Consider the following 20,182-nt stretch of genomic DNA (forward strand, 5'->3'; position numbering starts at 1 on the left):
TATTTATTTTTGATTCTTGTGAATGGCAATAGGACTGATCCAGATAACATGTATTGTATGGTCTGTCTACGATAACGTAGATTTGTGTACATTCAACCTCATCCGCTGGCAAATTGCTTAGAGAGCTGGCTGGTAGACAAGACTAGTGTTGATTGCTACTTTACTGACACCTACTGGTATGTTACAGTACTGAAAATGGCCATCCACAACTACAACGTGATGGCTGGCACTGGCTTGTTCCAAGAAGCCTTGCGAAACCACACTAACAGACATGTTATAACATGACATTCAACCAACCGTCAGAGCAACCTCCAATCAAATCTAATCCTCTTTTATTCGCATTTACAAAGTAACCCGTTTTACAACAGCATAGAAATTGGAGTCGTTATCCTTCATCAATGTTATTCAGTCACAGAACAAATAGTATATTTTACACACTCTAGCCTATAGTGCTGTGCACTACTTTTGACCAGGACCCCATAGGGTTGTGTTCAAAAGTACACATGATGACAGGGAATAGGCTGTCATTTGGTAGAGCCTGTAGCACCGACAGATCACTGCTGGGTTACATTACAGATTAGAACTATGAACCAACCAGGAACTACTAGAATTCAATAACATCACTTTATTCACACAAACTACTAGAATACATAAACAATCACCAAGACAACACATCCGTTTTATAATACAATTTATTGAATTTATTTAAAAAAAGGGACGGAACATTAGATTAGAATCATTCAAACAGAATAGGGCCCGGTTTCCCAAAAGCATGTTAAGGATAAATTCATCGTTAGAACCTTCGTAGGAACATCGTACAATTTCCCGAGCGGTTTCACAAAACCATTGTTATTAACGTTGCACTGGAAAACGCTCGTAAATCTAATAAGGTACCTCAGACCACTCGGAGAACAGCTAAATGCGTCGGTACATGTTTTTTAAATATTTTTAATAAACAGATCTCCGGTAAAACATGAACCTAGAATCACATGTGTTTTTCCGTCTGTGACCGCCGATAACATCTGAACAAAGTTGACTACAAATACAAAGTTGCCAATGCCTTTGCAATTTATACTAACAAGCGACGAATACAAATATGCTTCTAATGCAAAACGATGACTGTTTTAAAATATAAACAATAGGACCATTTTAATCATATTGAAATACATTTAATGTTCAATCAACTGAATTATATTTTGTTACTTGAAGGCTACTGTCTGAAACTAAACCAATTCACCTTGGTGGTGTGCAGACTGGTTTTATATTATTCTTAACGAATTCACACAAAACAGAAAAAAAATGCAACAATTTGTCTGTGAAACTATATATATATACACTGCTCAAAAAAATTAAGGGAACACTAAAATAACACATCCTAGATCTGAATGAATGAAATATTCTTATTAAATACTTTTTTCTTTACATAGTTGAATGTGCTGACAACAAAATCACACAAAAATGATCAATGGAAATCAAATTCATCAACCCATGGAGGTCTGGATTTGGAGTCACACTCAAAATTAAAGTGGAAAACCACACTACAGGCTGATCCAACTTTGATGTAATGTCCTTAAAACAAGTCAAAATGAGGCTCAGTAGTGTGTGTGGCCTCCACGTGCCTGTATGACCTCCCTACAACGCCTGGGCATGCTCCTGATGAGGTGGCGGATGGTCTCTTGAAGCATCTCCTCCCAGACCTGGACTAAAGCATCCGCCAACTCCTGGACAGTCTGTGGTGCAACGTAGCGTTGGTGGATGGAGCGAGACATGATGTCCCAGATGTGCTCAATTGGATTCAGGTCTGGGGAACGGGCGGGCCAGTCCATAGCATCAATGCCTTCCTCTTGCAGGAACTGCTGACACACTCCAGCCACATGAGGTCTAGCATTGTCTTGCATTAGGAGGAACCCAGGGCCAACCGCACCAGCATATGGTCTCACAAGGGGTCTGAGGATCTCATCTCGGTACCTAATGGCAGTCAGGCTACCTCTGGAGAGCACATGGAAGGCTGTGCGGCCCCCCAAAGAAATGCCATCCCACACCATGACTGACCCACCGCCAAACCGGTCATGCTGGAGGATGTTGCAGGCAGCAGAACGTTCTCCACGGCGTCTCCAGACTCTGTCACATGTGCTCAGTGTGAACCTGCTTTCATCTGTGAAGAGCATAGGGCGCCAGTGGCGAATTTGCCAATCTTGGTGTTCTGTGGCAAATGCCAAACGTCCTGCACGGTGTTGGGCTGTAAGCACAACCCCCACCTGTGGACGTCGGGCCCTCATATCACCCTCATGGAGTTTGTTTCTGACCGTTTGAGCAGACACATGCACATTGGTGGCCTGCTGGAGGTCATTTTGCAGGGCTCTGGCAGTGCCCTCCTGCTCCTCCTTGCACAAAGGCGGAGGTAGCGGTCCTGCTGCTGGGTTGTTGCCCTCCTACGGCCTCCTCCACGTCTCCTGATGTACTGGCCTGTCTCCTGGTAGCGCCTCCATGCTCTGGACACTACGCTGACAAACCTTCTTGATGAGCTGCACTACCTGAGCCACTTGTGTGGGTTGTAGACTCCGTCTCATGCTACCACTAGAGTGAAAGCACCGCCAGCATTCAAAAGTGACCAAAACATCAGCCAGGAAGCATAGGAACTGAGAAGTGGTCTGTGGTCACCACCTGCAGAACCACTCCTTTATTGGGGGTGTCTTGCTAATTGCCTATAATTTCCACCTTTTGTCATTTTCCATTTGCACAACACTATGTGAAATTTATTGTCAATCAGTGTTGCTTCCTAAGTGGACAGTTTGATTTCACAGAAGTGTGATTGACTTGGAGTTACATTGTGTTGTTTAAGTGTTCCCTTTATTTTTTTGAGCAGTGTATATGCAAGCACCACTTTTGCGTTTTATAAAAATAAAAAAAATCTGAACCAAGTTCTTTTTTTCATTTCACTTCACCAATTTGGACTATTTTGTGTATGTCCATTACATGAAATCCAAATAAAAATCAATTCAAATTACAGGTGTAATGCAATAAAATAGGAAAAACAGCAAGGGGGGTGAATACTTCTGCAAGGCACTGTATTTAGTGATTGGACCTGATCCGCTGGGCTCCGACCCGCTCCACTGGGCTGCAGTGGAGCGGGTCGAGAGCTTCTAGTTCGTCGCTGTCCAAATTACCAACGACTTAAAATGGTCCACACGTGCGCACAGTCGTGAAGAAGGCGTGACAGTGCCTCTTCCCCCTCAGGAGGTTGAAAATGTTTGTCATGGGCCCTCAGATCCTCAAAAAGTTCTACAGCTGTACCATTGAGAGCATCTTGACTGGCTGCATCACTGCTTGGTACGGCAATAGCAATACCCTCAATCGCATGTTGCTACAGAGGGTGATGCGGACAGCCCAGTACATCATTGGGGCAGAGCTTCTACAGTGGGGAGAACAAGTATTTGATACACTGACAATTTTGCAGGTTTTCCTACTTACAAAGCATGTAGAGGTCTGTAATTTTTATCATAGGTACACTTCAACTGTGAGAGAAGGAATCTAAAACAAAAATCCAGAAAATCACATTGTATGATTTTTTAGTAATTAATTTGCATTTTATTGCATGACATAAGTATTTGATACATCAGAAAAGCAGAACTGAATATTTGGTACAGAAACCTTAGTTTGCAATTACAGAGATCATACGTTTCCTGTAGTTCTTGACCAGGTTTGCACACACTGCAGCAGGGATTTTGGCCCACTCCTCCATACAGACCTTCTCCAGATCCTTCAGGTTTCGGGGCTGTCGCTGGGCAATACGGACTTTCGGCTCCCTCTAAAGATTTTCTATTGGGTTCAGGTCTGGAGACTGGCTAGGCCACTCCAGGACCTTGAGATGCTTCTTACGGAGCCACTCCTTAGTTGCCCTGGCTGTGTGTTTCGGGTCGTTGTCATGCTGGAAGACCCAGCCACGACCCATCTTCAATGCTCTTACTGAGGGAAGGAGGTTGTTGGTCAAGATCTCGCGATACATGGCCCCATCCATCCTCCCCTCAATACGGTGCAGTCGTCCTGTCCCCTTTGCAGAAAAGCATCCCCAAAGAATGATGTTTCCACCTCCATGCTTCACGGTTGGGATGGTGGTCTTGGGGTTGTACTCATCCTTCTATTCCTCCAAACACGGCAGGTGGAGTTTAGAGCAAAAAGCTCTATTTTTGTCTCATCAGACCACATGACCTTCTCCCATTCCTCCTCTGGATCATCCAGATGGTCATTGGCAAACTTCAGACGGGCCTGGACATGCGCTGGCTTGAGCAGGGGGACCTTGCGTGCGCTGCAGGATTTTAATCCATGACGGCGTAGTGTGTTACTAATGGTTTTCTTTGAGACTGTGGTCCCAGCTCTCTTCAGGTCATTGACCAGGTCCTGCCGTGTAGTTCTGGGCTGATCCCTCACATTCCTCATGATCATTGATGCACCACGAGGTGAGATCTTGCATGGAGCCCCAGACCGAGGGTGATTGACCGTCATCTTGAACTTCTTCCATTTTCTAATAATTGTGCCAACAGTTGTTGCCTTCTCACCAAGCTGCTTGGCTATTGTCCTGTAGCCCATCCCAGCCTTGTACAGGTCTACAATTTATCCCTGATGTCCTTACACAGCTCTCTGGTCTTGGCCATTGTGGAGAGGTTGGAGTCTGTTTGATTGAGTGTGTGGACAGGTGTCTTTTATACAGGTAACGAGTTCAAACAGGTGCAGTTAATACAGGTAATGAGTGGAGAACAGGAGGGCTTCTTAAAGAAAAACTAACAGGTCTGTGAGAGCCGGAATTCTTACTGGTTGGTAGGTGATCAAATACTTATGTCATGCAATAAAATGCAAATTCATTACTTAAAAATCATACAATGTGATTTTCTGGATTTTTGTTTTAGATTCCGTCTCTCACAGTTGAAGTGTACCTATGATAAAAATGACAGACCTCTACATGCTTTGTAAGTAGGAAAACCTGCAAAATCGTCAGTGTATCAAATACTTGTTCTCCCCACTGTATATAAGGTGGTGTAAAAGGAAAACCGTTAAAGACTCCAGCAACCCAAGTCATAGAATGTTCTCTCTGCTTCCGCACGGCAAACACCAACAGGCTCCTGAACAGCTACTATCCCCAAGCCATAGAATGTTCTCTCTGCTTCCGCACGGCAAACACCAACAGGCTCTTGAACAGCTACTATCCCCAAGCCATAAGACTGCTAAATAGCTAACTATATACCTAACAAAGTGGCTACACGGACTATCTGAGTTGACCCTTGTATTTAACTGAGTTTTTATTTTTGACTGTGTCTATGCACCCTCACACTGACACTCCAACACACACACAAACACTCACTACATCATTTGATGACACACATATGCACATGCATTTATACTGACTACACAGATGCACACTCACAAGCTGCTGCTACTGTGTTTATGTTTGGGCTCCTGAGTGGTGCAGCGGTCTAAGGCACTGCATCTCAGTGCAAGAGGTGTCACTACAGTCCTTGATTCAAATCCAGGCTGTATCACATCTGGCCATGATTGGGCGTTCCATAGTGGGGCGCACAATTGGCCCAGCGTCGTTAGGGTTTGGCCGGTGTAGGCCGTCATTGTAAATAAGAATTTATTCTTAACTGACTTGCCTAGTTGAATTAAATACAAATCATATATCCTGATGCCTAGTCACATTACCCCTGTACATACAGTGCATTCGGGAAGAATTCAGATCCCTTGACTTTTTCCACATTTTATTACGTTACAGCCTTATTCTAAAATGGGAAAAATTAAATCCTCATCAATCTACGCACAATACTCATAATGACAAAGTGAAAATAATTTTTTTGCAAATATATATATATAAAAAAAACATAAGTATTCAGACCCTTTGCTATGAGACTCGAAATTGAGCTCAAGTGCATCCTGTTTCCATTGATCATCCAGGTTGTAAGGCAACAGAATAGGAAAAACGCCAAGAGGGGTGAATACTTTTGCACGCCACTGTGTAGCTGCAAAGTGGTAATCCTCTGAGACAGTCTGCTACACCTGCAAAGTGGTAATCCTCTGAGACAGTCTGCTACACCTGCAAAGTGGTACTCTCCTCTGAGACAGTCTGCTACACCTGCAAAGTGGTACTCTCCTCTGAGACAGTCTGCTACACCTGCAAAGTGGTACTCTCCTCAGACAGTCTGCTACACCTGCAAAGTGGTACTCTCCTCAGACAGTCTGTTACACCTGCAAAGTGGTACTCTCCTCTGAGACAGTCTGTTACACCTGCAAAGTGGTACTCTCCTCAGACAGTCTGCTACACCTGCAAAGTGGTACTCTCCTCAGACAGTCTGCTACACCTGCAAAGTGGTACTCTCCTCTGAGACAGTCTGTTACACCTGCAAAGTGGTACTCTCCTCTGAGACAGTCTGCTACACCTGCAAAGTGGTACTCTCCTCAGACAGTCTGTTACACCTACAAAGTGGTACTCTCCTCAGACAGTCTGCTACACCTGCAAAGTGGTACTCTCCTCTGAGACAGTCTGCTACACCTGTGAAGTGGTACTCTCCTCTGAGACAGTCTGCTACACCTGGCAGTTCCTAAATAACAGTCTTTATGAACCCATCATAACAGAACCAGTAGAAAGGGAGAATACAGCCTGGTCCAACAATGGGCTGGTTGTTCTCTGAACGTCCTTCTGTAAAAATAATTGTGAAGAAATAGTTCTTCAAGTAAGATTTTTTTTTATTCACAAGCACTTGTGGTAATCTTAGTACAGTAAAACAATGTTTGTCTTCATTGAGTAGCCAAGCTATCGGTCAATCCACAGACATCTTGGATATCTCAGTTACAATCACATGCTTCTGAAACTTCACACGAGAATAAACTAAGGTGATAAAAATCAAGAGGATTTAGGCTGCTTCTCCATTCAATTAGAATTCTAAAAGTTACTAGTAAAACAAGAGAGATTCAATATCTCCCAGATAAAGCAGAGTTTTGCAGGACACAGCCTGTCTGAAAGCATAATATCTCTTATCCACCTTTATGTTTGGATGTTCAGGGAATACAAGATAAATTATACTTAAAGGTTGATTTAAATTGGTAGATAAGTGATTTGGCATTGTTGGGCTCCCGAGCAGCACAGCGGTCTAAGGCACTGCATCTCAGTGCTAGAGGCGTCACTACAGACACCCTGGATTGATTCCAGTCTGTATCACAACCGGCCGTGATTGGGAGTCCCGTAGTGCGGTGCACAATTGGCTCAGTGTCGTCCGGGTTTGGCCCGGTCGGTAGGCTGTCGTTGTAAATAAGAATTTGTTCTTAACTGACTTGCCTAGTTAAATAAATGAGTTGAGAGGAGGAAACAAAAGAAGATGAGGAAGAGGAGAAGGTTGGAGGAAGAGGAGGAGGTGTGGTGAGCTTTAGTGTTAATACTGGAGAAAGGCCTGTCCCAGTCTCCGCTGTCTATGTACCACCAATGTCAATATAAATATCAAAACAGATACCAAACATTAAGAAACTATAAGGAAGAGAAGAGTAACTGCAGTGAAATAAGCCAGGGACCTGTGGAAAGAAGCCCCCTGATCTCCCTGTGTCCGCCAGCAGGGGAGGACACAACACCTCAGCTCGTGCTGTATGGGGTGGACCGAAGGCCGATTCCACCAAGCTCTGGCTCACCCTCAGGTGTCCGAAGGACACACTGTGGTCCTCTGACAACTTGTTGGTAGGGAAACGGGTGGAGACCCCCCACCAGGTAGTGGCCTTGAGAGCCACGGAAGCCCTGAGGTGGTATGGACAAAATAGTCTCGACCCCAGACAAAGTATCACCCACAACATCTAAGGTCCCGGCCGCCACGGCCTGACAGTGCTGCGGCCCCTAGGGGAGGGATCTCTTCTGGGCCCTGAAGGATGGGGGCGGAGTTGATTCGGAAGAGCAGGAGGATGCAAATTTGATAAGGACTCACCCCATTCCTCCACAAAGGAGAGAAGACCGCTTTTTTAATAAAGGGATTTTTAAACCGTTTTACATGTCTTTAAAAAAAGTATACTCTTGTTTGAATTATATGTGCACATTTGAAATGGCTTTTACAGATTGGATATTTTTAAAATTACTTATTTCTTAGGTTATTTTATTGTTTTAATAACAACATGTACTTTTAACATATTGTAGCGACCCGCACAGACAGCTGTGTGTTATGTGTTAGGCTAGTAGGTGGTTGTGTTGTACTGACCAGCACCCAGTGTTCGCGGGGTCCGACATGTCAATCAACCTGCTATCTGCCAATCACGGGAATGCCTGGAATGTTCTGATGCCAGGCATCGTGGTGGTTGGCGGAGTGGCGTGGAGGGGGGTTGGGCAGGGGGTGGAGCATTGGAAGTTAAGACCAGGTTCAGCCTTTGTTCTCCCTCTTACGTCTGGCCTTCACAAGAGAAGGTCACGGTTGGCTTGTGAGTTATCTTTCATTTATTTGGCGTGGGCTACGGCCAAACAGTAGCCTGTGTAAAGTTGGGTTAATAAACCGTCAATTCGCAAACTCAATCCTCTGTCTGGACAATTGTTCCTTTATGATCTAGTCAGGTCATTACATTGGTGTCAGAAGTAAAAACGTTGATAAAAGTTAGCCAGCTAGCTAGCTGACTTCTGTGGCTAGCTACCGTAGGTGAGAACGGGGTTGAAAATGCTTCGAGGGAATCCGAAAGTGAAGGTAGAGGTAGGGGACGATTATGGCCAAGGAGGTGCGTGTGAATGGACGTCGGAGGATCTGGCTGAGGAGATCGCCAGGGCGTCGGAGCCCAGAGGCCGCTTGAGGGAGGACGTTAGATTGATGGCCGCTGAAGCGGGCACGAGCGCTTCGTCGACTGTGCTTCGCGCGGATTCTGGTGGGCGGACCGAAGGTGTGACGTCGACACGAGGAATCTGGGGCTCAGGATGTAAACAAACATGGCAGCGCCCGGTTCCCAGCTGCGTCCCTAGCTGTTCCGGTAAGGCGGATTGGGAAGCTTTTCATGCTCAGTTTGAACTGTTAGCTCATTTTAGTGGCTACTGGCAGGTGCCCCTCTCCCCAGAGGCCAGAGACAAAACTGTGTTCTCCACTAACAGAGGACACTGGCAGTTCAAGGTCCTGTGCTTTGGCCTGTGCAACGCTCCAGCTACTTTTGAGCGTTTGATGGACAGGGTGCTGGTATACCAGACACTGCTGTCGGTATGAGTAATTTAGGAGGGCAACTTTATAAAGGCCTCCTCACAATGGCCTTATCATACAAGGCTCTACAGACAGATTTAAAAATACATAGGCTATTTTTGCGTTGATGATGAAGTCAAGTGGTTCAACATTCAAGTGTATTTTATTGACAACATAGAACTGCTTGTACAAGGCGACGGTCGGTGGAAGTCTGGCGCCACCAAGTGGACAATTTGTTTTGTTCCCTTGTGGCATCAACGCTTCCTGAGATATTTTATAAAATGTTATGTCAATATTATTATCTGCAAATTGTTTCTCCCACTCGTATTTGATAGATTATTATTCCAATTTAGCTGTAAATCTGGTTTTAACTCAATAAGGATTTGTCTAGTTTCCGATTGGAGGGCGGATGACCGCGTGACTTTGTATCCTACCAATGTGTTACTTTGTATCAGTGAAAAGTGTCTTTTCCCGACGTTGATCAAATCCCGATCTATGCCACCATTTTTTAACAGCATCATAATCTTTGATATTTGATGTAAAGTTTACAGAGCTCATTTTGCTGTAAGCGTTTCCGGATTTGACGTGTCTGAGAACGGCACCTTTCTCCCGAAAGCATTGCGGTATCGCTTCTCGGCCTTTTGGCTAAGATCAAGTGTAGTATCTGTTACATTTTAAGAAAATAGTGGAATGGGCAAAGAAAACCCCTGTCTGCAAAGTAAAAGAAAACGTAATCAACCACAGATTGCTATACGCGAAATTAATAGAAAATTGTCGTCCTAGAAACAGATTACCAATATCGCCTTCCACCTGGCTACGGACACAATTAAAAGGTTTAGACAACAGACTGAAAGATTTTAATTGGCTGGTTTTACACAGACGTCTTCCGGTCCGATCAACATTATATGATCATAATTTGACCCTGAATAAATTTTGTCCCAGGGACAATTGTTTCGCAATTGAAACAATTCCCCATGTTTTATGGGAATGTTCTTTTGCCAAATTGGTTTGGAGAAAAATTAAACTATTTTTTGAGATTTTAAAAAACATTGATTATGAAGAGGTAGCCAAACTTGAACTAAAAAATGTGGAAAGGGTGCAATTATTAGCATTAGTGACTCTGGTGTCCCTTATCAAGACCAAACTTTGGGAGGCCAGATGTGGTGCGGTCAATGACACCCTCAAGTGGTCACCGACGGGATTAGTTGAATTTATAAAACAGGACATTTGGAAGAGAGTACAATTCGATATAGATAAGTGGGGCATTGTTTCAGTGAAACAGAAATGGAAAGGGATTTACCCTTCAATTCAAATGTAGGCTAAGCCTTTGTACATATGTGATATACACTTAGGTTTATTCAGAATTCACTTTGGTATGTGTATATGTTTGTATTTATAGAATTCTTTGTATTGGTTTTTAGAGATTGTTAGAGGCAAGTTAAACTTGAATGTAATAATACTGGTCAGGTTATGCAGAACTGCACTTTGTTGAGTAGTTTTGATATTTTTATATTGTTACACTACTTTTGGATACTGTTTTTATGAATCGATGTAATGTAATGCACTGATTTTGTAATTGTATTTCAATGTGAAATGAAAATAAAAATTCTTTTTCCAAAAAAAAAAAAAAAATCTGTTCTTATCAGTTTAATATCTGATACGTCCCCTATCTGGGGACCATATATTAAATTGATTTTTGGAATAGGGAGATGGAATAGGGGCTTGCTCCGTCCACTCCACGCATCGACCTGGTATTGCAGTACCCCCAGGAACGGTGCACCCCCTGCCGTTGTAAATAAAAAAGCAGACGAAGGTAACCGGATGGTTCTTTTATTAGAATCATGATGGATATTGGGTTTGAGCAAGTCTGTGTCTATGTCACTAGATAGTGGTCAGTGACCCATTTAATCAAAACAAATTCAAATAGTTTTTGATGATTTAATGCCGTTTTTATGTGTATAAAATGATGTACAAAAATATATATGAGCTGTTTTCAAAGAAAATGCAACAATAAAACTTTTCCATAAGAAAATATATGTTCTCTGGGAGACCCGCCAGGGACCTGTGGAAGAAAACAGGCCCTGATCTCATGTCTGCCAGCAGGGGAAGACCTAACGCCCCAGCTCATGCTGTTATGGGGTGGGCCGAAGGCCTCCACCAAGCTCTGGCCCACCCTCACGTGTCTGAAGGACGCACTTTGGTCCTCCCGTAACCTGCTGGTAGCGAAACGAGTCCCTCATGGTGTACTCTTGTACTATTTCAATCAGGAAACAACTGTCTTTACCTACTAGTTTTTTTGGAACAAGGTTGTCGAGTTTCAAAACAGCGTCCATAAGACCTACAGAGCTGTTGCAAAACAGGAAATGGATTTTCAAAATGTAGTTGTCTTTTTAAAACATAAATACATTCATCAAAAGAACACGACTGCTTGCAACAACAAAAAGATTAACGCGACTATACTTGTCTCTTGTGTCCAAGCGGACAAAACAGGAAGTTAGTTTTGTATTTTAAAAAATCCCAGTAGATCTATACATTTTCTTTGCAGTCACTAAAATCATGATGATCAAAATTGGAAGTGCAACTATCCAAAGGTACAGAATTATGGGAAATGACTCATTTTAAGCATATTTCACCAAACAATATTACAAATCAAATTTGATACCTGATTTCAAAAAAATATTTCAAAAATAAGCAGATTGTGTGTGTGATTCATTCATCAGTACCATCCCAATCCAATTCCATGTATTCAATACATAGGCTGGTTTGCTCTTTGTTTTGTCGACTTTCCATTGGCGTACAGAAACACAATCCACAACAGAACTAAGGAAAGGTGGAGGAACACAAGTTCAAGTGCTTAATTTGAGCCGAATCCTGTCGGAACAAGATCCGGCACCTCTACGTTTTGGACTGTTTCGTTCCGGACCCTATTTGGCCGGATCTGGTACCTCTCGTGGCATGAAAAATAAGTGTCACTTTTTACAATGTAAAATTCGAATAAACACAAACAAAGTTCATTCGAGTTGCCTCTTCCTTAATTCTTCTGCCCCCCCCCCCCTGTATCTCTCACCAAACTAGAATGAGATTCACTTTCTATGACCTCTCTCTGCTCTGATAGACATGAGCGCATAGGCCATCACCAGTGAGTGAGCCGCACATCTTTGGGTGAGAGTCAGTGAAACTGGAAAGCATTTTTAGGACTATAATTTCCTCCTCATATTGTAGCCTACAATATGTGTCTCCACACAACTAGGCATTGGCTATTGATGGATTCAAGAAGAGGTTGTTTTCATTGATCTCAGATTCTCAGTGTGTCAGTGTCAAAGTAGCCTGTCATTTCGCTCATTTCTGAGCTATTATGGTGCTTTCAAGATGAATCGGGAAGTCGGAGCTCTAGAAAGAGGCCAGTAGAAATAGTAAAAATAAAGAAAAACCCTTGAATGAGTAGGTGTTCTAAAACTTTTGACAAGTAGTGTACACACACTGTATATTCCGGACTATGACATTGCTCGTTCTGATATTTCTTAATATCTTTCTATTACTTTTTGGTTTATATGTGTATTACTGCACTGTTGGAGCAAGAAACAAGCATCTTTTTATATGTATATCTGTGTACGTGACCAATTAACTCTGATTTGATTTGTGTGTCCATCATAAAGGGTGGCAGGTAGCCTAGTGGTTAGAGTGTTGGGCCAGTAACCGAAAGGTTGACGGTTTGAATACCCGAGCCGACAAGGTGAATAATCTGTTAATGTGCCCTTGCGCAAGGCACTTATTACCCTAATGTGCTCCAGGGGTGCTGTACTATGGCTGACCCTGTAAACTGTACCTTTCCAGTGTATGTGACAAATTGTTTATTATTTTACATTACTTATAAACACATTGTTATGCGCAGCGGTCTAAGGCACTGCACCTCAGTGCTAGAGGCATGACTACAGACCCCGGTTCGATCCTGGGCTGTATCACATCCGGCCGTGATCGGGAGTCCCATAGGGCGGTGCACAATTGGCCCAGCGTCGTCCGGGGATAGGGAAGGGTTTGGCCGGGGTAGGCCGTCATTGTAAAATAAGAATTTGTTCTTAACTGACTTGCCTAGTTAAATAAAGGTTCAAATATCCATTACTGACCTCGAGAGGTTAGTTGCAGTCCTGATGCCAATGATGACAATTCACTACTACCACCTACAGTGATAAGAGATCATCACAGGGCGGTACTGTATGTTCCAAGATGGATGCTCAAGAAAACCTCAAGTATAAAAAGCAAGGCAGGTATAAATTCAATACTTCCAAGTGCACAATAACACCTGCTCGTTCAGGCTCTCTTCCCATTTCCACCTGAGATCTGCAGAGTTATCATCGTGGACAGGTACGCCCCAGTGGATGACAGGCTTGGGGTCAATTCCATTTCAATTCAGAAAGTAAATCAAAAAAATGTTCCTCATTGAAAACCATTGCAGATAATTGTAATTTCAGTGTACTTCCTGAACTGAAATGGAATTGACCGAAACCTGGTGAATAACGGTAGTCCTATTACCATCCTGACAACAGACTGCATACCCAAGAAAGAACATTATGTGACACCGGTGTATGTTTGGATTAACATAATTCCTGGAACATTGTCATGTCAACAATATTACTGAACAGGTTGAAATGAGGAGAAAAAAACAGAAATATTCATGCATAAAAAACACTTTTTCATCATGCTTTCACAACTCAAACTTCTTACCTCATTTAAAATATAGCATTTTCTTCATACATTACAAACCGATAGAAACCATTACAAACCAATACAACGTGTAGCAAATTACTTATATTGCACAGACATATGAAAATCAAACACTAAAGTCAAAAGTCAACTGAATAGTGCTGGTGCGTGAACTCTAAAACATTCACATGTGGTTCATCAGTAGCTATGGGAAATGTAGTTCTTTTCACACTGATCTACAATAGAAAAGTCAACTGAATAGTGCTGGTGCATGAACTCTAAAACATTCACGTGGTTCATCAGTAGCTATGGGAAATGTAGTTCTTTTCACACTGATCTACAATCTAGGCCTATTTTGAACATTAAAAAGGACTTTGTTGCATAAAATCATTTTAGAAGGAAAATATACTATACAGGAAATAGGTCACAAGTATGAGAATATTCCTCAAAGTTCAAAATGTCTGAAACAATTGCAAAAGAAGTAAGCGCCATGGTGTTAAAGCTGGCAAAGTTGAAATGGCTGAGAGAAAGAAAGGCGAGAGGACAAAGAGAACACAAAGAGAGAGAGTTCACTACAAGACGCCTGCTACAGTTTATCGATGTAGTGTGAGAGCATATTTCCTCTGAGTGTTTATATTCTATTCATAGCTATGCCACTCTGTCTGTTCCAAAGCTCCATTGGCTGGCTTGCATATTCTCTTGTATATCTTGGCATTAAGGGAGGCATGTCCTGTGATTCACACGGCCCAAAAAAAATAAAAAAAATGTAACCAGCGTCGAAGCCTGGCAAACTATCCTACGAAGTTGAGAGATGCAGACACACAATCGCCAACAAAAAAAAAGAGAAAAGAAGCTTGCATTTAAAAATAAAAAATCTAGTAGAAGGGCTGACATTCCAAAAAAAAAAGCCTTTTCAAGTCAACTGGTACCAACACTCTTCATGTTGTTAGCTGAACCTCAGTCTACATTGAGACTTCCAGGATCTCTCCATGTCTATCTTTAGCCTACCTGCCACTACAAAACAGAAGAAAACATGGTATTAAAGGATTGAATAGACACAGCTCACGCATCTCCTCAAAAAGGGGAAAAGCATACTCGTAGACAAATAAATGACCTGTTGAGAGAAACAGGAAACATTCGAACAACAAGTGGGCGATATGTGCCATAAATAAACCAGATTCAGTCATTCATGTAGTCGGAGACATTAAAACGCCTTTATGTTTTGGGCTACATCATTTAACTATTCTAGCTCAAAACAAATGACCTATATGATTAATTCATTTTATTTTATTATCTATAAGTCAGCAAAGAATACAAGGTTAGGCCGTCTTGCCTTTCTCAAAGGTGTGCTGATTCGTTAAGAGACTTACCTCCTGAAGTTGCAGGCAGACTGTGACATGACATAATCTGTGTTGAAAATATGAGGACTAACCTTCAGCCCTCCTCCAGGCAGAGACGGTCTCATCTCTTGTTTCTCCATCTCCTTATTCTTTTTATTTCTCTCAACTGCTTGGGGGTTTTTGACACCCCTGTAGGTTGTCTACGAGGAGATGGAGAGGTCAGAATGGCAGCTACAGACACACGGCTCTGTCACCACTGGCACTCTATTCCCTATATAGTGCACTACTTTAGACCAGGATCCTATTCCCTATATAGTGCACTACTTTAGACCAGAGCCATATAGAACCCTATTCCCTATATAGTGCACTACTTTAGACCAGAGCCCTATAGAACCCTATTCCCTATATAGTGCACTACTTTAGACCAGAGCCCTATAGAACCCTATTCCCTATATAGTGCACTACTTTAGACCAGGATCCTATAGAACCCTATTCCCTATATAGTGCACTACTTTAGACCAGAGCCCTATTCCCTATATAGTGCACTACTTTAGACCAGAGCCCTATTCCCTATATAGTGCACTACTTTAGACCAGAGCCCTATTCCCTATATAGTGCACTACTTTAGACCAGAGCCCTATTCCCTATATAGTGCACTACTTTAGACCAGAGCCCTATTCCCTATATAGTGCACTACTTTAGACCAGAGCCCTATTCCCTATATAGTGCACTACTTTAGACCAGAGCCCTATTCCCTATACAGTGCACTACTTTAGACCAGAGCCCTATTCCCTATATAGTGCACTACTTTAGACCAGAACCCTATTCCCTATATAGTGCACTACTTTAGACCAGGGCCATATAGAACCCTATATAGTGCACTACTTTAGACAAGGGCCCATAGTGTTGACTACACTGTTACAAGTCTAACGTCTCTTATCATGTGTTCAGTTGAAACGAGTTAATTCATCGTCTTCAGTTCACTTTATCGATCTTTTCAGAAATGGGTCTCGCATAATTGAGAGAATTTACAGACAAGAGTTTTACTAGAATACAGGCCTACATGTGCATGTCATGGTCTGACTAGAAATATTATGTTGAACGTAATTCTATTTGTACGGTTAAACGCTAGATACAGAAGGGTTGCAAATCAAACTGAGCTTCCTGAAAGAGGATAGTGCTCGCCATTGAGCAGGGCAGCCAGTTGTCAGACTTCCTGAAAGAGGATAGTGCTCGCCATTGGGCAGGGCAGCCAGTTGTCAGACTTCCTGAAAGAGGATAGTGCTCGCCATTGGGCAGGGCAGCCAGTTATCAGACTTCCAGGGAGAGGATAGTGCTCGCCATTGAGCAGGGCAGCCAGTTGTCAGACTTCCTGAAAGAGGATAGTGCTCGCCATTGGGCAGGGCAGCCAGTTGTCAGACTTCCTGAGAGACATTCAGTACAGTTCATGCAGACAGATAGCCGTTGCCAGGTCGTCACTAGTTACCACAGCCACAAAGTCTTAACACCACGTATTTCTACAATTTATCTTCTTAAAATATTATTTTAAACCTAACCATAACCACACTGCTAACCTTATGCCTTACCTTAAATTAAGACAACAAAAATTAGATTTTTTCCCCCTTTCATGAATTTTACAATTTTGACAATTTTGACTTTGTGGCTGTGCTATCTAGTGGGAACCCAGTTGCCAGCTGTTTGACACATGCTGGATTATATGACCTCCAATGTGGCAAGAGGCCTGGTCCCAGATCTGTTAGAGGCATTACGTTCCAGTATATAGTGTTGTTGTGTCGGGGAAAAGCATAAGTTATAGCCTGGTTCCAGATCCGTTTGTGCCGTCTTGCCAACTCCTGTGGTTGACGGAGTGACAATAACCATTGGACAGCACAAACAGATCTGGAACGTTTAAAATAAAGTTAAGACAGAATGACAAAGTGTTGCAGCACCAGAAGTGAGAGGTGGGTCGCGTGGGTGTTGGGAGGAAATACCAGCCGAGTCAAAACATGGAGCTAAGAACACGGTCTTCATACTCACCTCGATGCTTTAGTAGGGCGACATGTTTTATGGGTTGGATACAATTGGCTTTGACTGAAGAATTTCTGTATAACAGTAAAACAAAAAATACCCACCAGTCTTATGAGGAGCTACTAAACATTATGATTGAAGAGACTTTAGTAGCCTTGCAACAAAGGGTACAAAACACCATAGATTGAATTTCTAGATTGGATTTCTTGGTTCAAGGCTCGTTATATAGGCACATTTATTCACACTACGGAGCCGAATCAAGCCGAGCTGCAGTGTGCCGACCTGGTTACACGGCACATCTACCGTACAGATGTAGGATCTTCATTTGAGCCAGTTTGCTACAGCCTGAACATAATCATGCAGCAACAGGAAATGTGAATTATTATGTGTATTATAATTCAATATAATTTTTTTTGTAGGAGTTGATACATTTTTCGTAAGGGAAAAATCGAGTCTGAAATTTCACAGTGGAAATTACAAAGTTCAGAAGACCTTTTAAATCTCAAATATACTGCAAGTTTTAAATGTCCTGCAATGCAGGACAGTTCTCCTGCAACAGGGTGATCACATTAAGATCCTACATCTGTAGCTGCTGGAACCGTGCTGGGAAGGGATTGGAGCCAGCGCAGTAGGGGTTTTCGGTCAGTTAACACGATAGTGTAAAAAGGGATAGGTAATGAGATGCCTTCTCTCTTCTCCCAGCAGACTCCACTCTGTCTCAGTAAGCTCTTCTATGCTATACGAATAACAAGACTGGGAGAGTGGCTGGCTGCTGAGTAGAACTGGTAGAGTTGGGACAAATAAACCATACCGATCACTTATCACAGGCATTTTGGCAGATATCGTTCATTACGATAAGTAGCCTATACTAGAGAAACGTGTTTTGAAATTAAATATGTTTTCTAATATGACTGATTGTTCATGGAACAATAGATGGCTACAACCATACAACTAGTAGTAGGAGTTTAAAGGATTTTTTTTATTTTTTGTACAAATGGTGCACATTAAATGTTATAAACTTTATCGCATAAATTCAGGCAATTTATCACAATATGGATTTCTGTCCGTATCGCCCAGCTCTACTGACTGTTCAGTGGTTGTCTACAGTACGCCACTTAGAAGACACTCATCCCAGCTAAATGACTCATGGTACAGTGGTGTACAGGATCCCTGTGGGAACTGACCCCACAACCTCACCACACCCTAATCTAACTGAGCCACACAGGACCACCATGTGTAGGCTATATAGGGCTGGTTTCCTGGACACAAATGAATCCTAGTCCTGGACTAAAAAAAAAGAATAATTTAACGGTGAATCTCCATGGAAAATGCTTTTCAATCCTGGACTAGGCTTAATCTGTGTCCGGGAAACCAGCCCTTTGCTGTACCAGTGTAAGCCTACCATATATGGTTGTCATAAAGACTTGTCCAAAACAGTCATACCTCTTTCTGTCTCTTCTCAGCGGCCTCTGCCAGCTCACGTCTCCTTGTCTCCTGGGAAGGAAGCAGAACATGTTGAGTGTGAGGAAAATTAAATAATAATGTTAATGAAATTAATGAGGAGAAGAAAAAAAATTTAAGTAATGAGAAATGAAGAGCAGAGATCTGAATGGGAACGTATAATTCTTATTGTTTTGGTGTTTATTGGTTATGCTGTTTTATGTTACATTGTTTCATTTTGGAATCCAAATGTATGTACAATTGGTTTACGATGTTGACCTGAAACATAGACAATTGTGTGTGTGTGTATATACACAGCTGGCAATATATATAACGTGTAGCTCGCTAGTTACCGGCAGCAACCAAGCTAATAATGAACCTAGCTACTGTAACTTGCTACTTACTCGATCTGGTGAGGTGGACAAGTCGTTTCCAGGTCCACCAAGGCACGGTAAGCACATCCCCATACTTGAGCAAGGAAATCAACTTTTTAGTTTCAGTGTTGAATGTTTGTTGGCTACTTGACTAGATTGAGTTAACGTTAGTTCGCTAAATCTAGAAGAACCCAGCAGGCAAGGCTAGCAAAAGTGCCTAGTTAGTTACTCTTGTGCACATCGACAAAGTGGCTACCCACTCTGCTTTTGCTAAATCTACGAGTTAACTAACTATAACCATGGAGGAACAGACCTTAATCACCACGGAAGGGCCAACCTCCAACTTCCTCCAACCACTCTCATCAGCAAGTTTTTCCAACTGTCCAACCAAAACCACTGCCTTGTCTACTTGTATATTCCCAACAGTCATCTAGAACAGTCGCAGTGGGATGCTCAACTTTACAGCCTTTCAGCCTAACCCAATAAAATAATGTTGTTTTTTACGCCGTATATCCAAAGGCATCTCACCACTCGGACAGGCTGCACACAACACTTATGTATACAGACCGGCTGCATAGTGTGTTCTGAATATATTTGTGAACCGTTTTGCGATCTGAAACACAACCCTTTTGTAGTCTGCCATGTGCGATCGAAGCTGCCGCCCTGTAACGAGGAGTCACCAGCTTGTTGTCAGCAACACAAAAAAAAACGGTACCTCCGTGTTGCGGAATTTAAGAAACTTTCAAAATAAAAGTCCCCCACGTAATATTATAAAAAGTGTGAATAACTTGTATTTATTCATGATATATGAACAACTATTGTCTAAACATTAACAATGATTCATATTTGTTCATATTTAAGTTGCATTTGCATTACATTTGTAAAAAAAATATATATGTTCTAAGGTCAAATAAATGTTCCCAATGCAAATCAACGCAAATGGAATACCTATTTGCCTATAGAGCAACACATATTCTGGGTGCCACAGTAAAAGTATTATAGGAAATACTCAGAGGTGTCTGTAGAATGTATATATGGAGTCATTTCATGGTGTTCTGAATAATACGGAGTGTTGCCAATATGTATTACATATACAGTGATTTGCATTGTGATCAATGGAATGGGT

The 20,182-nt window shown here is 42.3% G+C and overlaps 1 long non-coding RNA gene and 2 pseudogenes across 2 annotated transcripts; 2 read left to right on the forward strand and 1 right to left on the reverse strand.

The window, feature by feature from the left end:
* The first annotated feature begins 9,798 nt into the window (after positions 1 to 9,798).
* Positions 9,799 to 9,882, forward strand: LOC139531083 (U2 spliceosomal RNA; annotated as a pseudogene).
* An 896-nt stretch (positions 9,883 to 10,778) lies between these two features.
* Positions 10,779 to 10,958, forward strand: LOC139531048 (U2 spliceosomal RNA; annotated as a pseudogene).
* Positions 10,959 to 13,755: 2,797 nt separating this feature from the next.
* LOC139584174 (uncharacterized) lies at positions 13,756 to 19,765 on the reverse strand. 2 transcript variants are annotated; one of them, XR_011676728.1, is made up of 6 exons: positions 19,370 to 19,765; positions 19,087 to 19,150; positions 18,686 to 18,736; positions 17,252 to 17,316; positions 15,307 to 15,414; positions 13,756 to 14,888 (listed from the first exon to the last, which is right to left on the reverse strand). It is a non-coding gene; the product is annotated as an uncharacterized lncRNA (long non-coding RNA). The 2 variants fall into 2 exon arrangements; XR_011676727.1 differs by lacking the exon at positions 19,370 to 19,765 and having other exon boundaries at positions 19,087 to 19,345.
* Between the last annotated feature and the right edge of the window lie 417 nt (positions 19,766 to 20,182).

Source organism: Salvelinus alpinus, chromosome 9 (genome assembly GCF_045679555.1).
Source record: "Salvelinus alpinus chromosome 9, SLU_Salpinus.1, whole genome shotgun sequence".
Taxonomy (NCBI): Eukaryota; Metazoa; Chordata; class Actinopteri; order Salmoniformes; family Salmonidae; genus Salvelinus; species Salvelinus alpinus.